The sequence below is a fragment of the Bombus vosnesenskii genome, unplaced genomic scaffold (assembly GCF_011952255.1).
Source record: "Bombus vosnesenskii isolate JDL3184/JDL3185 unplaced genomic scaffold, Bvos_JDL3184-5_v1.1 scf7180000013309, whole genome shotgun sequence".
In the NCBI taxonomy this organism is placed as follows: domain Eukaryota; kingdom Metazoa; phylum Arthropoda; class Insecta; order Hymenoptera; family Apidae; genus Bombus; species Bombus vosnesenskii.
In genome coordinates this window covers 1321069-1346094 of record NW_022882958.1, presented here as the reverse complement: position 1 = coordinate 1346094, position 25026 = coordinate 1321069, and the positions used below count along the sequence as shown (strand labels likewise).

The 25026-nt window shown below is 40.8% G+C and overlaps 1 protein-coding gene across 5 annotated transcripts in view; it reads right to left on the bottom strand.

Annotated features, from left to right (window-relative positions):
* The window catches only part of LOC117234791, a 269398-nt gene extending 246778 nt beyond the window's left edge, over positions 1-22620 (bottom strand). For 2 of the 5 annotated variants that reach the window (XM_033496329.1, XM_033496331.1), the window contains exon 1: positions 22240-22620. The gene's annotated coding sequence lies outside the window, so the exon portion shown is untranslated. Of the gene's footprint in view, positions 1-20576; positions 21592-22239 lie in introns of those variants that run through there. The other 3 variants (XM_033496330.1, XM_033496327.1, XM_033496328.1) reach the window with 3 other exon arrangements.
* Positions 22621-25026: the final 2406 nt, after the last annotated feature.

Here is a 25026-nt window from a genome sequence, read left to right as displayed (position 1 = left end):
GAAAGCATTTTTTAAACGCCTTGATTATCCTTAATACGATTAAGCTCGTAGAATTTCCAAAGAAACGAGTATGGATAATCCTTCACTGTCGAATACGACGACTGAAACACGTTTATATCGATCGTTGGATTTACAGACACGACCCATCTCGCAGAAATTCGTAGACTTCGGTGGGAATATAATGACGGGTTCGGTGCGTTCTCCGAATCAGTCGTTATCCTGCCTCGCTTTTGAAGGGTGCATACGGAATTAATTTCTTGCGTGTATGCGTCAGCGGTAACGATCGATAGTCGGTACCGAAACGACGGACAAAGTATACTCTACGACAGAAACGACTCTAATAACGTCGATAGATTATGGAGAACTTGTCGCGATCGGTGTCGAGAGAAACGGAGGAGAAAGAGAGAGGACGCCGAAAGTGTAACTTTCGTATAGTCGAAGATTCGTCGTCGAGGAGCGCCGCTGCTTCTGTCGCCACTTCTATTCGCGATTGTAAGCAAAGAAATACGCGCTTTGGAAACTATTCCGCGACATCAGGGAAAACTTTTGGTATTGTAAACAATATATACAAACGTTGACGTTATCCAAGAGAAAATGTGTGAATATTAATGATACTCGTAACTGCACAAATTAGAAGTTTGCGAATTTAATGTAAACTCAAATCTGCTACGATTTAGTTAAGGAAGGAAACGGAGAATTGTAATATTTTAAGAAGAACTTTGTCGTGAAATTATTTCGTATTTCTTACTTTCATATTTTTCTCACATTTACAAGATTCGTCTGCAAAAGGAAAGCATAATTGAATTGAAAATGATTTGAACGACATAGTAAAGGCAATTATTGCACGATAAACGTAGCATAAAAAACAATTCCTGGGGGTAACAAACGGTTTATATATATAAAAATGAATTTTCGATAATTCACCATTCGAAAGATATATGTGTTACAAAACGTTTTCGTAATATTTGTGACTACCTAATTGATGCAAAATATACAACATATATACAATAGTATGCTGTACATACATACAATCGCGATCACAATCAATAAAATTTCAGGCAATACAAATGTGCCATATCATAAATATAAATTAATCAAATGTTTCAATCAAAATGGAATATCTCAATTAAAAAATGTACGACTGCTAATAATACGAGGGAAAACTTGTAGTAATAAAACACACAACTACAGTCGTCCTGAGGCGAATTATACCTGTGGATGACCCCTGTACTTACAGCGAATCAAAGGTTACGCCGCATTGAGGCTTGCCAGGAGTCGGGTGGCAAGCATCGAGTTACCAACGCGGCACTTCGCCCCCGGAGACATGAAAGAAGAAGTGAGAAAAAAAAGAGGAAAAAATGATAATGAATATTTCAATAAACCCCGTCCCATCAATTTCGAACGAGATTATGCACGTCGGTGCTTACGGTTTCTCGTCAACTCGTCGCTTCGAGCCATCGTTTTTTAAAAAGGTAGCTCGACTTTCATCTTCGTGAAACTTTTAGATGTAATTAGAAATGAAAATGAAACCATAAAAGAACTCGCATATATGACTTGCATATTATTTAAATATATATCGTCGTATAATTGCACTAGAACCACAGGTTTCCCACGGATTATCCAAGAAAATATCAGGAAAAACAGTGTTTGTTCTATGTAATGAATTATTTATGTCTTATTATGAGTTCATACTATTATAAATTGCTTTCTTTGTTCGTTTAATTTTAAGATTCCAATGATACGACGTAATAGAAAAACGTTCCTCCTTAACGATTTATTTCCGGCGTGTATGTTTCGAATGTTATATTTTTAATGGTGAAAAACAGTGGAGGAAGAGTTCGGGTCGTGTAAGCGATTCTAGGGGACGAAACATTTCCACGACGTTATGCGCTGAAAATCCTTGTAATCGAGCTTTTTTTAGGAGATTTTTGCTCTTCCCCTTGGACCAAAGTGGAATATATAACGAACAAAAGTTGCCGGGTGGACTCGCCAGTACTTTATCCGGTCTTTGCGCTCTCTTTGCCTACGGCTAATATCCTGTTAATGTATTGCATCTGGCTAATACCTTTTTAATGTACAGGTTTGCTGCAGCTTAAAATTCTCGTTCTTAAATAAACACTGTAAGAATGAACGAGCGAAGAACGAAAGACAATATCGTCGAGTAGATATTAAACAAAAAAATGCTAAAGTAAGGACCAGGAGATCAATTCATTTACCAATTATTGAAGTCTTTGTTCTCGCTGCTTCGTCGTTGAGCACCACTTTGACGTATAATGGATAGTTTGGCCAATTTACGTTTCGGAAATATCCGACAGATTTTGATAGAATTTTTATTTTTGCTTCAGCGAAGATTCGATAAGAGAAATACTATCATAAGATATTGTACTTTGGACACTAAGAATTCAATGTGTTTATTATCTTATCCTCGTTGACGAAATTTTATAAGTCGTAAGTTACGAGTTACCAGTGCTAATAAACTCTCTTATACAATGGTCAGTCTATGTAGATACTTGCTAATTCAACAATATTACTAAATTATTCTGCATAGAGATACAGGTCTTAAACCAATCTCAATTAACTTATTAGCTTCGGTAGTTCACCAATACAACTCATCCGTCGAAATAAATCGAAAGCTATATGGAATAAATCTTTTCACGAGTGGAAAAATCACGGATGGAGATCGCGGTCGACCGCGGTCCATGAAAAATGAAATTCGCGTGTAACGCCTAATCCCCCACTACGTTGCGATACTTTGTCCTACACGAAGATTAAATGTCTCGGTGCGTTCGCGACACCGTGTAAAGTTCCGGGCGCGCCTTTCACGGTAATCCTCTTTGTCGACTCGTCCCGTTTGTAAATTCGCTCGCTCTGCCACGCGCCGTCCCGATGAGGCGGCGTCGGATTTTGCACCGACGCGGCGTGGTACGGCGCCGAGCGTCCCTCTGTCTGCAGGAAACTTCCGTACAAAAAGAAGAGACGTTGAAAAGATAGACAAGCGTAAAACATGCCATCGCTTAGACTAGGCATTGTCACGCGCGAGCAACCGAACAGAGCACTGCTCGACCATGGAATTTTGGAATCGCGATTGGCTCTCCAATTTGCGAAATTGCCCGTGAAATCGTGCGTTCATGGTCGAGATAAACGACCAGCTGACGTGACTTTCTCATCTCCTGTTCGCCACCCTTGCCATTCGCTTCTTTGTTCAGCTCTAACCCCTTCGTTTCCGACAACTCGTCGATGGCACTTTCATCGCCGACAGGTTCATTGTTCTCAACTGACGTATACAAAGCAGAAATGTTAAAATTTTACTGAAATTATAGAAACGTCGATTAAAAATATGAAATATGAAATAACTACAGAATTCGTAATATTGGTTTATATCGAAATTCGTTACGTTTAAAATACAGTGAAATATGTTACATCGAAAGTTTGATCGAATTGTTCATTAAAAAAAAAAAAACTTTTTCATCCTGACACGAATGTTCAACCGGTAATTAAACACTGGTAACGGGCTACGGAATTGTTCATTCCTGGAATAATCTCTTTTCGCTAGTGGCGACTACTAGAGAGTTTCGTTAACGCGCATCGATTAATAGTTTCGACAAGTAGTTCTGGATAATTCGCAGTTGAAAATTTCACGTGTAACGGAATTTGCATTGGAATAGCCACGGTATTAAATCGATGGAAAGTTGGCCGGCCATCATCGACGCAGCAATATACGCGATAATTCTCGTGGTTTCAATGGATTTGTTTCAATCGAGATTTATATTTTTTTCTCGACTAATACGTCACTCTTCTTCAACGGTGATTGAAAATGAACAACAAACGTATCCCATTTCGATTAATTTTATCGAAATTATTGTCGGTCGTTGGATGATAATAAAATTCGTTGTTACTTCAAAAATTAATATCGACGCGTATTAAATCGCTGAAAATATTCATGGTAGAGAATTTCGATACGCTGTCGATTTGCTTGTCATTCGATACAGAAAAATAAAAAGCAAACATTGACGGACGTTAACGAAGCAAAACACAAAAGAAAATATACGAAATAAGCGATTCAGAAAATTGACATCTTGGTAGATTGATTGTAACGATATCAAAACTTTGTAATCCACGAATGGTACAACCAAACGCCAAAACGATTAATCGACTCAACCGATGGATATTGATTTTGACGAAAGAATTCGGTTACCAAAAATTTATCATCGTACTCGAATATATGGAATCGGGATGCAAATACCAGAAAATTGAACGAATCCCTCTATTCGCTAATTGCGCTATGTGAAGCGCAAATGAAATCATTTGCACGCCAATTAACGGCGATTAATTGGGAACAATAGCTCTTTAAACGGTTGCGCGTCGCGATACGTGACTAGAATAATTCGCCGTGCAAATTTTTTCTTTCGAATAATAGAGCGACGATAAAGTGATGGTAAAAGAGCGATACAAAGTAATCGAAGAATCTGTCGTACTAAAAGTTTACGTGTACAATTCGAAAAAGTGCAACAATGAACCCTGCTTGATCGTCACCTTTGCTGAAACGTCATTACCAGTGGTCTCCCTGGTGAAACTTCTAACTGTGTCCGCATCCCCGGCTAACTTTCATTCTCAAGTTTCCACTCGACCCCCGCAGGGATTGGAAATTCAGCAGTAGAGGGGAAAAAACGAGGCGAGAGAGCACTGTAGGCGCTTTGTTGTCTGCATGTCCAGCCTCGGACGGGGACGAAACGAATTTCAACCCCTCCGCGAACTTTCTTGGCTTCCATTAGCCGCTCCTTCCTCTTCCTTTATACACACCCTCGACGCACGGTCGTACCGTCAACCCTCTGCGTACCAGCTACCCTTCGGGTTAGCCGAATCACGACTTTCAACCGAAAAGCGACCATTGTCCACGAAGGCGGGCTACGTGCCTTCCATTATTGAAACTTGCTTGATGTCTCGTTTAATTTCCAGTTAGTTTCGAACCGAGAGTTACGATATAAGTGACACGTGTATTCTCACTAGCTAGTATCGTATAGGCTAACTATTTGTATTCGGTTGAAAAAGTATTCTACCTCTACTGTCTATTTCTAACAAATCAAATAAACCCACAAAACTCTTTCAACCCATTAATTCAGCCGATTTCATTTTTGACAAGCCGATCTATCAAAGCCGTATATAAAAGAGTTTCTAGTTTGTTCGATTCCAGTTACCGATTAATTAAAGCTCGCCGGTTCGAAGTTAGCGATAAGCTTTGACTTTAAATTGGCTGTGCTAGCGCTCTGCAATTGTTGGCTGGATAAAAATTGCACAAAACGCAGAGCGAGAAATCGCGACTATAAGGTGTGGTGTCACGTCACGTGGGAAAACATAAGGCTCGCGTAGCAGAGGGAATAACGGGTCGTGAAGAAAACTTTATCCTTGTGTGGAGAAAAGAATAAGTAGGACGTCCGTAGCTCTCGCGCGGCTCACCTGTAGTCAGTGGCCCATCAGGAGGTATAATTGGCTCACCAATTAAAAGTTTCTGCCGGCCCGAAAAGCGGATTTATCTCGCGCTACTAAGAAAACATTCCTTTATGGTCAAACGTATTTCGCTCTTCTCAACACCTCAATGCTCCCTCGCAAATCGAACCCTCAACTTTGATATCTTTCGCTTTTGATTCCGTTTGTCACTGACTTATTCTCATCCGCCACCGTTATCCCATTATTCGTTCGATTTTGTAACTTTGAATTGTGGAAAATATCGCGCGAATGGATTTTATAATACAGAGGAAATCGTTAATTGGGTATTTCTTTCAAAGAAGGATAATTAGGAATTTGTATGAAATTCGATATGTATTGTTTGTCTTTCGTCGAGCCACTATGTGTGTAAAATGAAATTTTTATTTTTTCAAGTCACCATGTGAAGATGTTCTTTATGCAAAATCTTAAAAAAGTTCGACATTCCATTCTATCGTAATAAAAGTTACACATTTCTAAATCGTAGATAATAGATTTATTATGAAAGCACAGGTTGAAGCATTATGCAATCGATGCACAGATTCCGTGTTAACGAGCGATCAATCAAGATTTCAACGAGCCCCGGATTAGACAGCAAACGTAATACTAAATCAATAATACGCCACGATTCTAAGGAGGAAACGCTAGAATATCCAAGAGTAGCTTGCACTTCGTAGATGTGCTTGCAGGTAAGATAAAATATGAAGAGAATAGGCGGGAAGTGTCGATTTTCGCGATACCATTACGCTGTAAAATCTAGCCAAAAATTTCAGCGACCGAGGTACTTAAGCTGTACAAATTTCAGCCACGATAAGCTCAACTTGGAACACGGAAATACACCGAAAGATTTTACTGATTATTGTACCTTACGACTCACAATTTGCCTGTGCTGCTAAGTAGAAAGAAGCGGCGGTCGTAAACGCTGCAACGAGAAAGATGAAGCCAAGACTTAATGCGAGCTAGTAAACTGCAGCAAACAGTAAAAAAGCAATGATTCCACGAAATCTTAGTAGAAAGGGGAACAAAAGATTTACGAGGCTAAATCTGTGATATTTCTTATCGCTTGTAATTATTCGCGTAATTGGTCGTTTAAACAACCCATGGCAGTAGTGTTTCGTGTAATATATCGTTTCAGTATATTAATATATTAACAGGTGTAATGTTTGTTCAATCATATGTAGTCACTCGATATATTAATCTCGTAACCGTTTCGCCCCTAATAGAAGAACAGTATGTAATATTCCTTCGTAATTTACCAAACAATTCGTCATTTCCCATTGAAATAATGAATAACCAGGACTGGATATATCTACGTTATCCTGGTACCCCTCAATTTGTAACGTGCGTGCAGTGGCTATTAACGAGGCAATCGCAATAATAAGGCTACGTTGGAACCTCGTAGCAGCGTGCACGTTGCGTCTCATGTTGAAACTTCCTACGACTTATTAAATCCAATTATCACTAATTTCACGATTCTCCACTCTGTTCCCCGAACTACCGGAATTTTAAGATAATTGCGGTGAAATTAGGTAAACGCTATTTCCCATTCGACGACAAGCCGAACGATTATCAGAAAAAGAAACTATCCAACGGATTATCCGATAATTAGATAAGAAAATTATTTCTGTTATAAAAATTGTTCGTTCTACAAACGTGACAACATTATTCACAGTTGTTACTCGTACGTAAAATGATTGTGATTACCGTTTAAAATAATTATTGGTATTTCCATAGAACGATAACAAAGGGAGGTAATTAGAACGCGTGCAAAATATTCCATCAAGTCGATTTCAAAGGCAATCGAGATTCTCTATTAGCAGCAGATAGGAGTCACCGCGAGTGGGGAACGAGCGAAACCGCTACTCACTTCGGAGACAGCCGATTCTAAGACGCCACGGCGGCGTCCTGGCAAATTGCACATCGGCGTCGCGGCCCTCCCGACGGGCTGATTAAATCTAATCACCGCCAATTTTGCCCGCGCGAAACGTTCGCCGACCTTCGTCTACCCACTTTGTTCAAGCTTCGAGGCAACTACACCCGCCGTGCGGTCTCGCAAGAGACTGACGTATCGCCGGAGGAACTTCAAACACCCCTTTTGTCGCCCGCCCCTCTAAATCCCGCCCGGATTAAAGACTATACTGCGGTTGTCAATTATCGGCGAATAAATTTTCAGCTTATAGTCGTACCGTTGCCTATTCGCTTCTCAATTTTTATGTTCCTCATTAGAGTATCGTTAAACTTGAAAGTAACAGGCTTTCGTTTGTAGTGGAAAATTATTTGAAAATTATAAAAGTGTTGCTGTATTTATCTAAAAAGGATCGATGTTGCGTATACTAAACACTTTCTTTGTAATTTCTTTCGGTCAATTTAACATCGTGGTTATGAAAAAAGAAGTGCAAGAATTTTTAATCTTCTTCACCAGTTACTATTCTTACTTTGAAAAAGTGAAATATTTATAACGCTATGGTAAATCAATTTCCTTTTTAGATTATGAGACTTTTATTTGTGTCTGGCGAGTTTAGTATTTTCCTCGCAAAACAGTCAAAGTTTATTTTCTTACATTTTTCAGTAATACTGTTACTTGCCACCTTCATTCATTATTTTACTGTTTATTCTTAGTTGGTAAAAAATAAACAAACCATCCAACCGACGATCGCAATAATTTAGCGGCGATGCAAAATTTCAATTAGATGGAATTAAAAATAACACGCATAGTTCAAGCTCGTGAAACGGCCTTGGCCACCGATAAAAGTCAGTAGGTAGATGCCAGCGATGGATAGAGTGGAACAACTTTAGAGATTTACGATCGCGAAATATCCTCGCTGCGATCTGTAATGCCAACAGAAAGTTTCATGTTATTTCATGGTGAAAATTCAGTATATTCTCAATACCATAGTTCACGATGTATTAAAGGTTACGTTGTATTCGAAAAACTAGAATGAAGAGCAAAATTTTTGCGAAACATCGTAAATGGGTATTACGGAATACGCGAAACGAGAGAAAATTAATATATTCTTTTACCGGTTCCTATATTTGAAAGTATCTTGAAAAGATTAACGTAATCCGAAACTTTATACCGTATCGAAACTTTAATAAAAGTTCTGATAAAAAATATTACTAAAAACACTGTTAGAATATTTAAGGTTCTACGAGTGTAGATATAATTGTGTAACGTATTTGTTAAAAAACCAGTTATCTGACAAGTGTATATAAAACACGACAAATTCAGTAGAACCAGCTACTAATGTTGCTTTATCATGTAGAACTGGTCAAAAGTTATAATTCGATGTAGTGCCAAGAATGTACTGTATGTCATTCTTCATAGGTTTGTTTCAGGATAAACGACGGTTCGTTCTATTCACCTGCGTTTCTACCTATTTCGATAGTTTAACAGTCACCGTATAAATTCAAACTAAGCGTCTCGGGTGCCTCGGATTGATTTCTCGAACACGAGCGTTTTATACGTCTCAATGTTGCTTTTCACGGGCATAAATCTTTCATGAGCTTGCATATGTGCGTTGAACATTTCGCGTGTGTTGAGCGAATGGGACATAGGTATGTTGAAAGTTCGATATATATTATATCATCTACCGTGTCGAAGAGATGGTGCGATTTACATATTGTACAATATCCTACGAAAATTGTTTACTCTCAAAATATTGAACAACAATTTGCGTATATGTACATATATCGCATCATGAATTCCGCGGGCAAACATGCGTAACAAAGTTTTGCTCATGGAAGATTATAGTCATATTCACACTACTAACTGTTCATACTAAACTACGTTAAAATTAGTAAACGATAGACGATGGGCTTGGATCGCACGAAAACTGTCGAAGTTAGTTATGTCAACGAAATTACACGATTCGCTTGATACGGATACCGTCAGATCGATCAAATACGATACAGTCACTGTCGAACCTGTAGCACCTGGTACATGCAACATTTCGATAAAATGAGATTTTGGTGGCCAGAGTCCAAAGTTTCGGATCTAAAGTCCAAGGTCCTGAAATTCTAGTCTGAGAGTTGTAGTGTGATATCTCGGATCCGAATCTGAAGTTCGAGATTTTGAGTATAGATCAAGTCGCAAAGAAATTCTAAACTTCGACTAAGTTTCATCGATCCGGTGGATCTATTCAAGATATTGTGATGCCTTTGTAGGAATTTATCAATTTGAATTTTTGTATCAACCTAGTGTATTCTTAGAATGCAAATGTACCAATATAATGTAAATCCCATGATAAATGTTCATAAATGTAGAGATACTAAATGTGAATGTTTATAAATATGTAAATATCCCAATATATTGCCCAGACATTCGGTAATCGATAATACTAACGATTTAATACATCAGGTGAAAACTTATTCAACTTAAACGCAAGATGTAAAAAGAGGAAAGTCACATTTGGTATTCATGCCAGGACAATATGAAGTTTATAGGCGCTTAACGAATAAGAAGCTAGTAGAGTGGAACGAGATACTCGTCGGTTTAATTAACATTGTGCCGCACAATGCGGCATGAAAAATCGTCGCTTCTTAAATTAATCCTATAACAAAATGCTGAAATCTGTCGAAATACCCCAATTATAAAGCGTAATTTAAGTGAATAAAACAGGAAGCAATATTTCACATTCTCATGCATTACAGTGAGCTTTTTCAAGCAAATATTCTCTTATTATAATATAACCATATTAATAACTTTTTCTCAAGACAGTAATAACAACGATAAAATATCCTCGTGACTTACATCGCAAACGAGCTACGGAGCAATAGTAAATAAACCGGTGTAATATATTCCATCACGGCACACATTATCCTGTATCACTAGGTGTGCACGAGGAATTCGTTATCGCAAAGCTCGTGCGTACGTGGCAAACTGTTAGTTCTTGGTATAACTCCGATTTCGTACAGTATATTTGCAACGAAATTTCTATTACTCTCATCGATTACAATTATAATTAACAACAAATAAAAGAATCGGATGACACTCTACAGAAGGAAGACGAGTAAAACAGTGAAAAGAAATAGCAACGACATTTAAAAAAACTCATTATGCTACTTCTCATTCGACTTTCAGTTTATAGCGGCTCGTAATTTTATTTCAACCGACGATAAAGCGATCTCGCGACAAACGCCGCGTTCGTGATCATTATGCAGCTTACACACGTACCGTGGCCGTTTGAAGAGGGTGATTAATCGAAACAAGATTGTATTAGAACCTGGTGCTTCGTTGTCCCATGGACACGAAATACTTTCGTTAACTCGACTTGTCGTTGCGATTTCCAAGGCAAACTTTGTCCGGTATGATGACCAGGTCCTCACGTTTGATCGACAACAAGCAGTCCGCTATTGTGAATGCGGCCATAAACCGAGTTACTCTCCGGTTCACGGACCACGGGGTTTGTGGAAATTCTGCAGAAGCCAAATTAGATTAACCCGTTGTAACCAGACTGCGCTGAATTGTCCCGACGCCGATTTATAGACGTATACAGGAAACAGCGTATTGTCCTTCCTCGTACATCTCCTTTCCCTCCCGTTTACTGTGAATTTACATTTGAGACTCTACAATGTCCACCGAGTTGTTCGCCTTTTTCGCGCCTGCTGCGCGCTCGCGGGGTTTTCGCTTCCGGCGAGACAACGCTTCCTGTTCGTTTCCCGACGTGCTCAGGACACGCACGAACGCTTCAGGGACAACGTTTGTGAAATCACGAAAATGTCCACGATTTTCTCAGAATACTTTCACCAAGGGATCTAAAAAGATAGCGAGCTGTTTCGTGTCGTGCTACAAGACAAAATAATAGGGTTATAAAGGATCGTACTAGTTTTATGGTAATGTTTTGAGGATTTTCCGACAATTGTATACTGCGAGTGAGCCTTGTTAAGAATCCTTGGGCGACCCGACTGCCTGGCATTAAAAGAGGAATACATAATTACACGAGGTTAGAGTGGACGTGACTGGATACACCTTAAAAGTGCCTGCGTAGTTTACTCGAAGTGAGTGAAAAAGATCGTAGAATAAGGAAAGAAAGATGGAACGTATTACATTGCGTATACGTTGCAACTTAGAATTTCTTGAATATATTTGACTACAAATACTTTTACATTGACGTTGAAATTGCCTCGTATCTCTGTGTTTTCACATTTTTTAGAGATATTATGATAAAAATTCTGACAGTAATAAGTAAGGAATATGTTTGTCGTATTTTATCGTACCATCAAGAGAGATCGCATCTGTGTTACGACTTTCGCGCTCTCACGGAGCCGCGCAAACTTCGTTTGCGTTGCAATTACTTCGTTTACTTGGGTGGCTAGAAAGACGTGTCGCTTCTTGCAAGGGTCTTATCCGAGGACCGGTACTCGCATCTCGTCCATGGTCCAAGCAACGTGGTTACGACCAAAAAGTCATGATCGAATTGGTGGCGATACCCAACGACGAATAATAACAGTATTCAAAGGGTGATCGTTAAGTTACATCGATGTGACGCCTGAGGTTTGATAAAAACGAACGATTTTTTTGCCGATTTCTTTTTTACATTGCATCGCAAAACGATTTTACGTTGGCAAACTTATATTCTACGCATAATTGGCTGCTTATCATATACTTGCGTGCATTGTATTTGTAAAGACAAAACTACCAAATTATGCAGTGTTATCACTGCGAGATTGCTATAACGTCGTATTACTCGACTGTAGTATAGTTGCGTAATCAAAATTGGCATTTTCCTGAGCGAATCCGTTTCTCGCGACTCGCGGTGTCCTTGTTCCACTGAAAACAACGCGCTGTCTGACCAAACACTGTCGTATCTACTTAAGCGTTAATGATCGAATATTACAGGAATCGGAAGGAATCAGAAAGAAAGATGGTTATTTCACTTGAAATTGAATGACGGTTAGACAAACTGAACGCAATATCGAACTCATCAGATGGATTTAATCAACTCGGATGATTCTATCTTTGAACTTCTCGCGGAACCAATCGTTTGTTGATCTTTAATTAACTTGAATACTCGCCAGCCAAATGAATGGGCTTTACAAACGGAGAAATATTATTTTTTCATACGTAGCATAGTTTTCTCAGTACGAGAAACTTTATTGCGTGCCACAGGTAAACACGAATCACGCTGTTTGTGCGCCGTTTAATAATATGAAACCGTTGGCGCGTACAAGGCAAAACTTCGCTCGAATTCTTTAGAAAAACTTGCCATAACAAAATCTTTGAATTTCTTCATTTTTCAATTTTCACATCCAGCTAAAATGTATATGGACGAGATTTCCATGTACCGCGTTATTACATTTCAATTTTCAGCCCGTACAATATCCAGTTCGTATCGGTATTTTTCTCCGTGATTATCGTTAATTCGTGTCCCATTGACTCGTATCACGGGACAAGCCTTTATTCTTTGGCCCAACCGATCATAATCTAGATCATGTTATGGGTTGCCCGTTCGATCCCTCTAAACTTTAATTGACGTGGATGGACGCGAGTATTAAACCGCATGGTCGTCAATCACAAAGGGTGGCCCGGCTGGTTACAGCCTCAGTGACATGAACAGGGATCCAATAGGCGGTTACCTAGCCGACTGTACTTCCGCAAAAGTAGTCCGCCGAGTGTACACTCTTGGTCGCATTGATATTCACAAAGTGGTCCCTGTTCAGGCTTAACGCGCGGTTGTCACGCCGCTGCCACATCACAGCCTGTTGTTTCGCGGTGAAAGTGTACTTTTGTCAATCGATATGCCATGTTCGTGCTTCCTTTTGACGAGCTATCCACGACTCTTATGTTATCCATCAATAAACCGAAGCTGCGCACAGTGAACCGTGCTATTGAAGCTGGGTCCATACAAATGATAAATTTCGGCAGTGACACACGAATGAAGCGAATTTGAAATTTTATAACGAGAAATAGAGCCCAAGTAACGTTCGCTTTATATTAAATTTCGTACTTACACTTACGACAAGTTCGCGATTTCTAAATTTGCGTTTACGATTAGAAGCTGCTTAGAAATCTGATCGATACTCGGCAGATTACAACTTTCTCCCTGCTTCTCCTCTTCATCGCGTTCACTTACTAAGGCGACGAAAATGCTGCACTTCGAACCGATGTAAACAACGCTTCGATGAAATGCATTTTTTAACGTTAAATCGCTATATTGCTCGAAACTGTACAGACACAAATTTTTTCATGTGGCGTTTTATTAAATTGTAAATAACGATTCTGCAAATATTCCAACGCACGAAAGCTATAAAGTCAGGCTGTTTTTACGCTACAAGATCGAAGGGTAATTGGACGAAAAGTAGAAACGAAGAATAAAATCTGATAACAAGGATGCAGCAATATTCGTTGCAAAATTGCCTCGTTAAGCCGACGACGCGTATAGACTGTACTTGGTCGTTGCGAGTTTAAAACCGTGAACGATAGTTCGTTATTCAAACAAAAGAAAAATCATCCAGTTCAATTACCCATGGCCGATTTCGAAACAATATTCACCCTCGTCGAATATCGACGATCGTATTTTTGCATCGGTAATAAAATAACGTTGTTCCTTCTGACGCGTCATTATCGATATAAAACAGGGACAGATTAAAATATTACCGACCACGAACGTGGCAAATATCATATATATATATATATTTATCCTTCCAAGTAGGATTAACTTCACTGACAGCCTCGTCGCGGTACTTCGGCTTAAGGTATATTAATTGACGTACAAGTTGGCGCACCTCCAACCGGCGTCGAGTGACGGAAATCAACGGGGGATCTTTTTGCTTTCTACTCGAACACCTTGTAACGATCAAGGCACGAAAGCGTAATTGAACGTTTCGTTCCACGATTACGGTGATTTAGTTACACTAATAATAAGAATAATAATAATAATAAGAAAGAACGTTAAAACGTCTACTTTGACTTTTATCTCGCGTGAAATGATTTTAAATTTGTGTAATTACCAAATTGTTTAAATTTTAAAGAACTCGAAATATTTTTGTGAAACAGGTGTTTCCATAACGAATTGTTAAAAATTATTATTCGAAACAAATAAAAAAGAATATATATATACATAAGTATGTAGGAAGGTACATGCCGAATAACAAGAAGCAAAAATATAGGAAAGTGATATATCACGAAATCGCTACGATCATTTCGATATCGACGAACGTAAATATAGAAGAGTAATCATCGAATTTGACGTTATTACAAAGTAATGAGCAAATTTGCGTCAGTGGCTGTGTGATACGTGAAGCCGGGTTGTCCGACTACAGAAATCGTAGCAGGGGTTTCCTTTGTTTTCCACCGCAAATCCTCGTTAATCCGTCAAACCGCCGGATTACTTGGCAATTAAATCCCCGCGTACGTTTTGTAAGTGAAGCGTGTAACAGCGGACAGCCTCGAATGGCCTGTTAAATTCGAACAAGCTAAGTTTAACAAGAAACTACGTTTCATACTGCCGTCGTGCTACTAACTTTTACCTTGAAATCTCTGTAAAGTTACGAAATCCTTTTATAAACAATGACGATTTCACAAGCGAATAAAAGTGTTTAACAACGCTTCGTGTAACGATCTTCGTGTATCGGTCACTATTGGTTTCTGTGGTAAACGGCGTTTCCTAGCCTCCGTTTGCGAAATTATTGAGAGCCCTTTGACTTTCACCCAGTGACTTCCATCGTAAAAGAGCGCACAATCGAGCTTTCTGCCGTGAGTGAAAAGCCGCCGTTATTTGCGTGCTCTTCGCAAACGCTTGTCCCAGTCGACAGCTGTTACAAAGTATGCGCCTTGCTTCGTGGATAAACGTTTACTGTATGCGTCAGGCAGCCGTAAAGCGCATCGTACATGATCGAAATATCGACGAGTACGTATATCACTAGCAACGATTAATCCTACCTGTGATAGCATGCAGCTTTTCCACTTCGATTCTTTTATTCAGGATAATACTCGACAGACGAATGCTCTTTTATCTTCCTTCAATTTCAGGAAACAATATCTTCGCAGTTTTTCATTTTCACAGATTGTAACTCCATTCTCGTAACATACTTCGTTTCGTATTTTAAAACTACGTAGGATCGTACAAAATCCATTCTTGTTTAGTACACGCGATTTTCCACGATTAAATTCGTTCGTGTAAAACACGTATTTCGAGTTCCTTTCATCTTCTATGTTTTTGTTTTTTAATTTTCGTTTTTTACGTCACGTTAGCGAGTACGTAACTTTGGAATATCGTACTAGTTTTCCTAGTCAGTTTACGGTTATTTTGTAAAGGCTTGCAACGTCGAAATCGTGTTACGGGAACTAGCGGCGTGTCGTTAATTAAAAGCAAGGCAGCTAGAGGACACACGAAACTAAGCAGAACGCGTATGTAGGTGCGCGAGACCGTTTAGAAATTCTACAAATCCGACTCTCTCTCTCGTTGCTTGCAGACTCTAAACGAAAAAAGGGGAACCGTTCCATCGTTGAAGAGAGTAGAACGTCGCTCGTAACGTTCAATGATATTCAATAGTGATACGATGGAAAGCCGTAAAAAGGGGAACGAGCCTTTTCGTAAGATCGATTGGATCGAATCACCCGATGAAGCAAATTTTTTCCCAACGATCGAAAAATCGGAGATTTTCATCCGTATGCTCTGTCACGGCGCCTTCTACGTATGGAAAATAGATCTCTCACTTTTTCCAAGATTTGACCCGATTTCGAAAAAGGGAAGAATCGGACGAAAATTCTCGCGTTTGAAACTCTGTTAAATTAACAAACGTTCTCTCGGGAAGAATCAACTCTGCAGAAATTACCTTTTAATTAGTATTTATAGCGAAACGCCATTGACACGTCTGTGTCGATTCAATATTTGACTTGCTGCAGTTGGAAATTAATCCGCTCGATAAAATCGAAAGTGTAAAGTGTGTCATGGAGAGAATAATGATCGGTTCTGTGATGTTTTAGCACACGGTGGGGTTTTAACCTGGTGGGGTTGAAAACCTGGCTACATGGACGTGGAAAACGTTTTCATCCAAAGGGTTGGAATTACAGTCGAAGATGAACCTGCAGGTAGTAACGATTAGCAGGAAATCGCAATGGTTTCGAATGGGACGACGATGACGACGGTCGAAAGTTCGCGACACGTGTGGACGTTCTCGGAAGTGTTATGGATAGGAAGTTGCCGGGACGTGGTGAAACTCGGTCGCCGTTTACTGTGGCGAATTGACCACAGTTATGGTGTACGCAGATGAACACGGAGAATTACTGTGTTTCATATTGCGTGCAGGTGTGCCACACCCTTGCTCTTACGTGTCTCCGATGCACGTGTGTACTCGTCGAGCCACGTACACGTCACTCAGACTCTGTCGTGTTGCAGTAGCGTTATTGGGAAACTTTCAATGAGTATAATTAAGAAGTATACGGTATTTGTATTTATAAACATGTCGCAGTATTTGTAGCTTAAACTTTTGAAAATATTAGTACCTGTTACAAGGAATCGTAAAAATTAGTATCATAATGTATTTATTTCACTGTCTTCGATATATACAGTACAATTACCGAATTCACAGAGTCATTCAGAATGGTACTACGATAAATACCTATCGTTAAACAACTACTATCTATTTCAGTCTCCAAGCTAACAATAAAAAAAAACAGCCGAATGAATAGCTATCGAACTTTAGTAATAGAATGTCGCGTTTGAATTGCCCATCCAAAGTAAATCAAACGATCCTTCGGCAATTCTTTGCCTGTAACAGCCGTGATATTTCAGTGGAATCCGCAACCGTGTGTCTCTAAACTATCGTTTCGACCGGCTATTGATTCGCGATTGGTCCCGAACGTCGAGGCCGGCTAATGCGTCCCCGGAGTTCGCACTAAAGCATCGAATCGATGTCTCATCTAGTCGCGTTCATCACGCCTAGAACGGACGTGTGTGAGAGACGAGGGGAGGGAAAAATGGGCAGAAGCGCGACGTTTTTCCGACGGTTTTTAATCGATGCACCCAATTACACCGGCTATATCGCCGTGTTTCGCAGCTAATTTCCCGTTATCGTGCGGGATAAAAGCGAGCTGGCTGTACCGGAGCCCGATTAACGCGCGGAATTGCACGGATCGGAGCATCAACCGTGCAACTGTATAAACTGCGTTTACGCTCGTCGTTTAGGCTGGGCTTAAAAGCTTATGATCGACGTACGCGACAGAATTCCGCCTAATTTTTCTTTTATTTTCAAATGTTTCGCGCATCGCCGATCTTGCATTAACATATTTGCCAGACAATATCCCACTTTGCATACAGCGTGTTCCGATTATCGGAAAAAAGGTTTAACGAAGAATTATGCCACTGCGTTTTGAAAGAATTTTAGAATAGCGTTAGAGGCGCCGTGAAGCTAAGTGACTCGTGTACAGAAGAGCGTGTATGTACAGGGGAGAATTTCTTCTTTAAGAAGTTTCGTATAAACTAAAAATCTTTTTATAACAATTTAATTATGCGATAGAAGATATTTATCGACGAGCCTATGCTCCGATATTCTGTCGTGCAAGGTTTTCTTATGGCAAAGTGACAAACACGAAGTTGCTCTTATGTGTGTCTTTAAGTTTACTAGAGTCTCGAGAAATTGTTCGAAGCAGCTTTCAAAACAGCTATATACAGTTCAAAGGTAGTTAGTTGAAGTTCAAACGTGTTTGACACCAGACCTCTTTCCCTTTTACTAGTTCAGTCGTTTCTTCCGTCTTCCAATCGAGCAAATGTTGCTTATTATATTCCGTTTTCCTATTTTTGATAGAAGAAAGTCTCGTAAAATATTTAATTCAACGAAGGAACTGCATCGGTTCGAATGAAAAATTTTACCTCCGGATTTTTTATTCGCGGCAGGAACTCTTGTCGTGCCCTCGGTATTAGAAAAAAACATTATTGTAAAAATATCGTTTTGTTTCGGTCGCGGTGGATCAAATCGGTATAATAACAATAATACGAATTCGTGAAAATTGCTCCAACAGAGACTCACATCGTCGCGATTTACAGGGTGGACGGTTTTTATTACTCTTAAAATCCCTTTAAACGCTTGTAATCCAGCGTACAAACGAGCGCGAAATTTTTACGATCAATTTCAACTGTTTTTCATCAATAACAATGCTACTCTATAATCCTGTGCAAACTTTTCCAGCGATATTTCTATCCCGGTTTCAACGTTGCCAAGGAACGAAGCGATTCACGATCGCTTTTTCAACGATGCCTCGAACCAACCCAGTTTCCACCCGTTCCATCGTAACGCTGTCAAGCCCGGCAAAAAACTTCTTTTAACTTTCCCGATCTTCTACCTGCGATTCAACAAGGAAAAAACTAATGAGCATAAATCACCATACGCCTGGTTAACGAACTTTGTGGGGCGCGTTTTGAAAACAGCGTTCCGCGGTGAACGAGCTCTATGGCCTTGAACAATTTTACGGCTTTTGCTCGGAAGAAATAACGACGTGAAATCACGTATCGAACGAGCCGGCGGAACGGTAACAGCGGGGAATATCAATTCGCGTGTGTTTCCATCGTGATTCGTTATACCGTTTCGGCGTGAAACTGTCGGTTCTCCGCATGGAAAACGAGCGAAAGAACACTTTTCCAAAGTGATTGTCAATCAACCGGATATGAGTTGGACGAGAAGCCACGAGATTATTCACATCCAACTTGGCCAGCCAATGTAATTAACGATCGAACCTTGACTCCGTAGCAGCCGCGAGTCGAGTGGCATTGATCAGACTAATCGGATCAACGCAAAAGATTATTATCGAAATGAGACCGGATGAAGATCCAGGTTATCCGTTTCTTTTCCCCCTCAATTTCGTTCTTCGTTGCCGCTGTCTCGTTCTATGTTTCCAATAATTTTTACGTCGGAAAAAACCGATCGACTTACGCTGCGTAAAACTTTCGAATTTCGATTATCCGTACGGTGAACTTTTAAACGAACGTTTGCTCGTGGAATGTTTCGTTAAGAAGCTGCAAAGATAATCGTTCGATGTACCTGCGGTACCTGTACCTGATATTTCGCGGTACCTGCGACGTGACGTTTTTCTAATGGGTTGAAATACGAACGCCGTTTAACCTCGATAGATTAAAACAAAACAGATTTTACAAATTTGCTGCGGATTGGATTTTTATTGCCTATAATACTATATATTAAGAAATAATTTTCTTGGAATACTAGGTGTTTCATGAAACTCTATAGGGTGCCTCGATAAATCGAGGCCAGATTAGTAAAACGTAGCACGAAAGTAAAATATAGGTGAAAAAGTTTCACGTGATCCTATATCCGAAAATAATTTTTTACAGAGTTACGAGAAGCAAAACCGGAAAGATCGTGTTTATTGAATAAAGTTATACGATGCTTCGTAGTACTACGTAGCTGTTTGTTGACAAACGAACAGCGATCTTATCAGTGTCAGGTGTTTTTGTATATGTTTATATTTTCATACATCCGTCTATACTACGGTACCAGATAGTTTACGTTACAGCATTAGTGTAGCGTGAAATTACGCATATCTCTTAGAACTACGTAATAATACGAAGCATCTGCAATGAATGTATTAACCTCTTAACCTACGATTTACGTTCGAGAATGCCCGTAATATTTACGTTTAGCCCGATCATCGTACTATGATACGATGATATGGTACGGGCTATGCTCGTAGTTGTAGGTTAAGACGATTGATTGATCGTAATAAGCAAATATCTTTAAATAATTGGCGTATCTTTGTGTTTTTATACCACTACTGTCGTTCAATGTTATAAGTAAGATATACATCGATTATTGTTCACTTTTTACACTAAAACACGTTGTATCTACCGCGCTTCAACGCGACACGAACAAAGCAATTCTTCCCATTTTTATAACACCATAAACGATGGCAAATGATGTTTTGGCGACACGTCTGTTTGCAATCGCTAACGAGGACAGTGAATAAATACCGCATAATCCGAGTTACGCGAATTCGGGTCCTTTTTGTCACTGCGTAAAAAATCCTGGCCAGTTTGAACGATCGAACGTACCAGTATTTGCCAATCATTCGATCAACCAAACGGACGATCCTCTTTCGATCATGTAAAATGTTAATAACGATAAAAATCAACGAATCTACTCACCGACCTATTTTTTGTTGATACAAGTCGTCCGGTGGCCACGTGATGCAGCCGTGGTCTCGTCATAAATTATGTAATCACCGCGGCGACATTCGGGAAACGTACGTTCCCAGTGGCGTTGCATTAACGTTGCGACGATTCATATTCATGCGACACAGCTTCAACGAGACACACGTTAATAACGCCACATACGCGCGTGCGTGGATCGCCGATGAAAAAATGTCGTTGGTCGAACGTTTGAAAGCTTTCCTCCAACTTTTCCTCTCCGATTAGTACGATTTTCGCGACAGTAAACGTAACGAGCTTATAGAAACGAACGTCCGATTCGTCGAACAAAAATCCCAATCGCGAACACGTTGCGCGCACTTTCGCCGTTACTGTTAATTAATCGATCGTTACACGACTTACTTACGCAAATCAGTTTACATTATAACAGGCCGGACGTTTAATATGCAATTTTCGCAGGACGGCGCCGGTGGATCGCTTAAAACGCAATTTCGTCGAGCGCCGCGGCGTAAATATTCATGTAATTTTGATGCACTCCATTTAATGGGCCGCGATTAAAAATCATTTAACGGCAGAGATTTTCAGGCCGCGCGATTATGCGTCCCGCGGACCGGCAAATCCACGAACCGTTCGGCCGGCTTCCAAATAAATATTATGAGCGAAACACTCGAGAGCCAGCACGTAATTGCTTCGACCCTGCTCGCGGTCCACTACCGACAACACGCTCGAGAAACGCTTTGGAGGGTTGGAGGGGAGGGGCAAGAAGCAACTTTCGACTCGGTCTCCAACTTCGTACGCTCGTAATCACCCCGAAAGCTTCCAGTTATTATTATTGCTGGCGAGAAATTGAGCTTCCAATGAAATTTTGAAGGCGAACTTGCGTCAACGGAGGATGGGAAGGATAAAGAAAAGTTGCGAGAAGAAAGCGTCGTGTTCGAGAAGGAAATGTAACTACGTGATTCGATAAAACGGAGAAAGCAAAGTAAACTACAGGGACAGAGGAAATATACGGAAGCAAAGATGAAATATTCATAATAAGATATGGAGTTGTGGTAGCTAAATTATTAAAACATGGCAAAGTTCTGTCGAAGCCCGAAATATTAACGTTTAAGAGAAAAGTAAGGAACGAAAACGGGAAGAAAAATCGGCAATAAGGGGAAAGAATATATAGCTGAAAAATTTACTTAAACTACGCCGATGCGCTTCAACGATGACAATGAACTTTGCAGAATAGTACACGCACGATGTATGCCTCTGGCGCGAGCGTGGATGAAACTGAGCGCCACGATGAAAATTATGTTTGCATAATTTTCAATTTTCCCAGCACTCGCTGGCAGAACAGAAGATACAGTGGCACACCATACGAAGATTCACGTGATTACAAAAATCTAACGGCCACCGTTTGCGTATCGAGCAATTCGTTGAACAGACGGATCGGTGCGAACCAGAAATTAACGTGGCTAATCTAACAGCTGTGAAACGTTATCTTTTTTCTCCTTTTTATTATTCCGTCGACCATGCGCGCTTTCCATCGAACACGATTCGACACATTTTCCCTCACGAACGAAACGCCGGTGAAACATCGACTAATGTCCGCGAGATCATACCCTTTGATACCCGACCAGAAATTTCGTATCGTTTATCAAGATTATATTCTTACGATTTATTTCACGAATACTCCGATCATTTGTCAATGAAAAATCAGCTAAAAACACATACAAGGATCTATCATGAAACGACTCACGCCACGTTCAGCCGTTTTCTTTCCAATATTTCACTGACAACGAACAACGCGATCTTTGCACGTGAACAAAAGTCTCAAAGAAGTTCTCCGCTCCCTCTGTCCTTTATTTTTACTTTCTTGCCTATTGTCGTACACTCGAACGAGCTCTGGAAACGTTGCACGTTCCCGACATGTGAATGCCAGCGATCCAATCGAACTCAGTTCGAGCAGTGTCACTCGTGGTCCCTTGCGATCCACCTTTAAGTGCGGATCGTGGGAACGAAGGGCGTCGCGTCGCGAATTGCACTGACTCTCGCAAATTCTCCGTTTCCCGCAGAAGCTTCCAATATCCCCACCCTCGCAGTTTGGCCTTGCTCAACGGAGCTTCTACCCCTCTTTCGACAACCGCCGCCACCACCGGGGCCGCCAACCCCTCTGTTAGTCGCTTTTAGCGCAAGCGCCTCTGCTTTTGTGTGGGCTCTGTCCTATCCTAATTCATATCCGCGTAAGTACGGTTATGTCCAGCCGGCAGGACAACAAAAATTTCTCGTTTTGCCACATCGTCTTACGGTTTTCACGGATTACGAGTCGCCGTCCGAGACCGACCACTTTTCTTTTCTTTTTTTACGCGGCACGAGCGTAAAACGTTCGCGCGATCCTTCGCCTCTCTGCCAACTGCAACGGTTCGTCGTCTCTCCTTCATCTTTTATTCGTCTCTGACCTTCTCTTTCTCCCCATCGCTGTACCACCCTTCCTATCCCTCGTTCCGTTGCCTGGGGTTTCTTCATGCACCGAATGCTTGCGGTCTCTGGTGAAATTCTTTCTCCCTCGAAGAAATTGAGACGCAGTCCGATCCGCGTCCTGATTTCGAGGGATCGTTCCTACAACGATTTATGATTTTTCGACGATTCTATCTAAATAAAGGAAATTTCTCGATTGACGTTTATTACGCGGTTGAATCTGCATGGTTAAACGATGAATCCAACGAGAGTGTACTATGCTGGGAACTGAACTTGGTACAATGAAAAAGTTACACGACCAATTAGCAACATCAGCCGTTCCCGTGGCTTGCACAGTTTCCCCGAATTGCGGCTAACAACGAAGGCCCTTTATTCAGCAACGCAAGCATACAAATCCGTGGAACAAAAAGCGGCGGAAGAAGTACAAGCTTGAAAAATCAGGTCGTTAGATTGAGAAATCGAGTATAGTCGTGGCACATCATCCGAAGTCTTGTAAACAGGCACACTAATGAACCAACCTCTCGGGAACGTGGCTGCGGTTGTGGTCGCCGTATTTTTCGCTCATCGGCGACGTTGCATGATCAAAACTACAGCTTCGCCGAGAGTGATGCCGGTGATATGAATAGAGCCGCAGGCAGCTTGGTCGAGAATTAAAATTACCCTGGAGAATACTCGCTCGGCTTGGCTAGGCCTCTTCTTCCCACCTCGCCTATTATTTGCCAGCTAGAATAAACTGTTTCCCTCTTTCGCCCGACCTATGCACGTTTACACGTCTCTTCACCGCTCCGTCTCTCGCTTCCGGTCTTGCTGCTTGCTCTTTTTCACTCAGCGTGCAGGTTCGCGTGTTTATTCCCTGTTCGTTACCTTTGTCGTCCTATGGCCTATATCGCGTATTCTCTCTCCAGCTTCGCTATCTCTCGCTCCGACCCTTTGTTTCATTGGGAAACACCGAGCCCGCGGCTGATAAACCTGGCCAGAACCGTCCAGGGATCCTGCCGAATTGCACAAGTTTTAATTTCCTCTGGCGGCCCGACCCGCATAGACACAATCGCCGAACTTATTGCGCGTTCCAAGTTCCACGTTATTGCTGCGCTCCGGTTCTCTCTGTAACTCTTTCGCCATCGAATTTCTTCGATTATTTCGAATCGATCCGGCGAGGTTGTTAATCTTCCACTTGCAGCGGACAGATTCTTGTAAAAATGTAATTTTATAACGAATAAAGCATGGTTAAGACGGAAAATGGCTGGTTGGTCGTAGAGAGCGAGAGGAATCGAGGAGAACGAGAGGCTAAATAATGCAATGGTTCGTTTCTTCGGTAGCTGAAACGAAGAAACGATCCTTAACAATCTCGAACTAATGGCTGCTGCAAAATAAATATCTAACTCGATCTGGGAAATTGTATGATCAGGATAGTAGCGTTGGGTAAGGCTGATAGGAGCGGAATCCTTGGAACCAGCGGAAACTTCGTGCTCCTGTTTTGTTCTTGGATTACTATATGACGCTGGATATAATAGAGTTTGTAGAGGGCTTTTTAGAAGCTTCGAGTAGCGGAGCAACGAAATGTCCTGTTTTAATAGAGATTGCAGTCGTTGAGGTAGGAACCATGGATTCTCTAACACGTGTATCGAATGCCACGAGTTGGTTATTATACGGCCGTTTCTTTTTCCTATGTCGCGAGAATAAATATCTCGCTTAGGGCAAAAGAAATTACCATTTTGAACTCGAAACGCGGTATAAATCGACGAAATTCTAAACCAGCGTCAGATTTTGTCTGCCGTTAAGATTCATTGATGAAAGTTCGGATAGCTTTTCGTGGGAACGTAGGTACGTAATGAAGAATACACTCTAAACATACGTATATACCATATCTGATTTGTGCGCTTCTAGAGAATAGACGTCCCCGTGGAGAATAGGAACTCAAAATTGCACGTAATTTTGGAGCGGTAGTTGATTCTGATAGTCAATTCGGTACACCCCTGAGCGA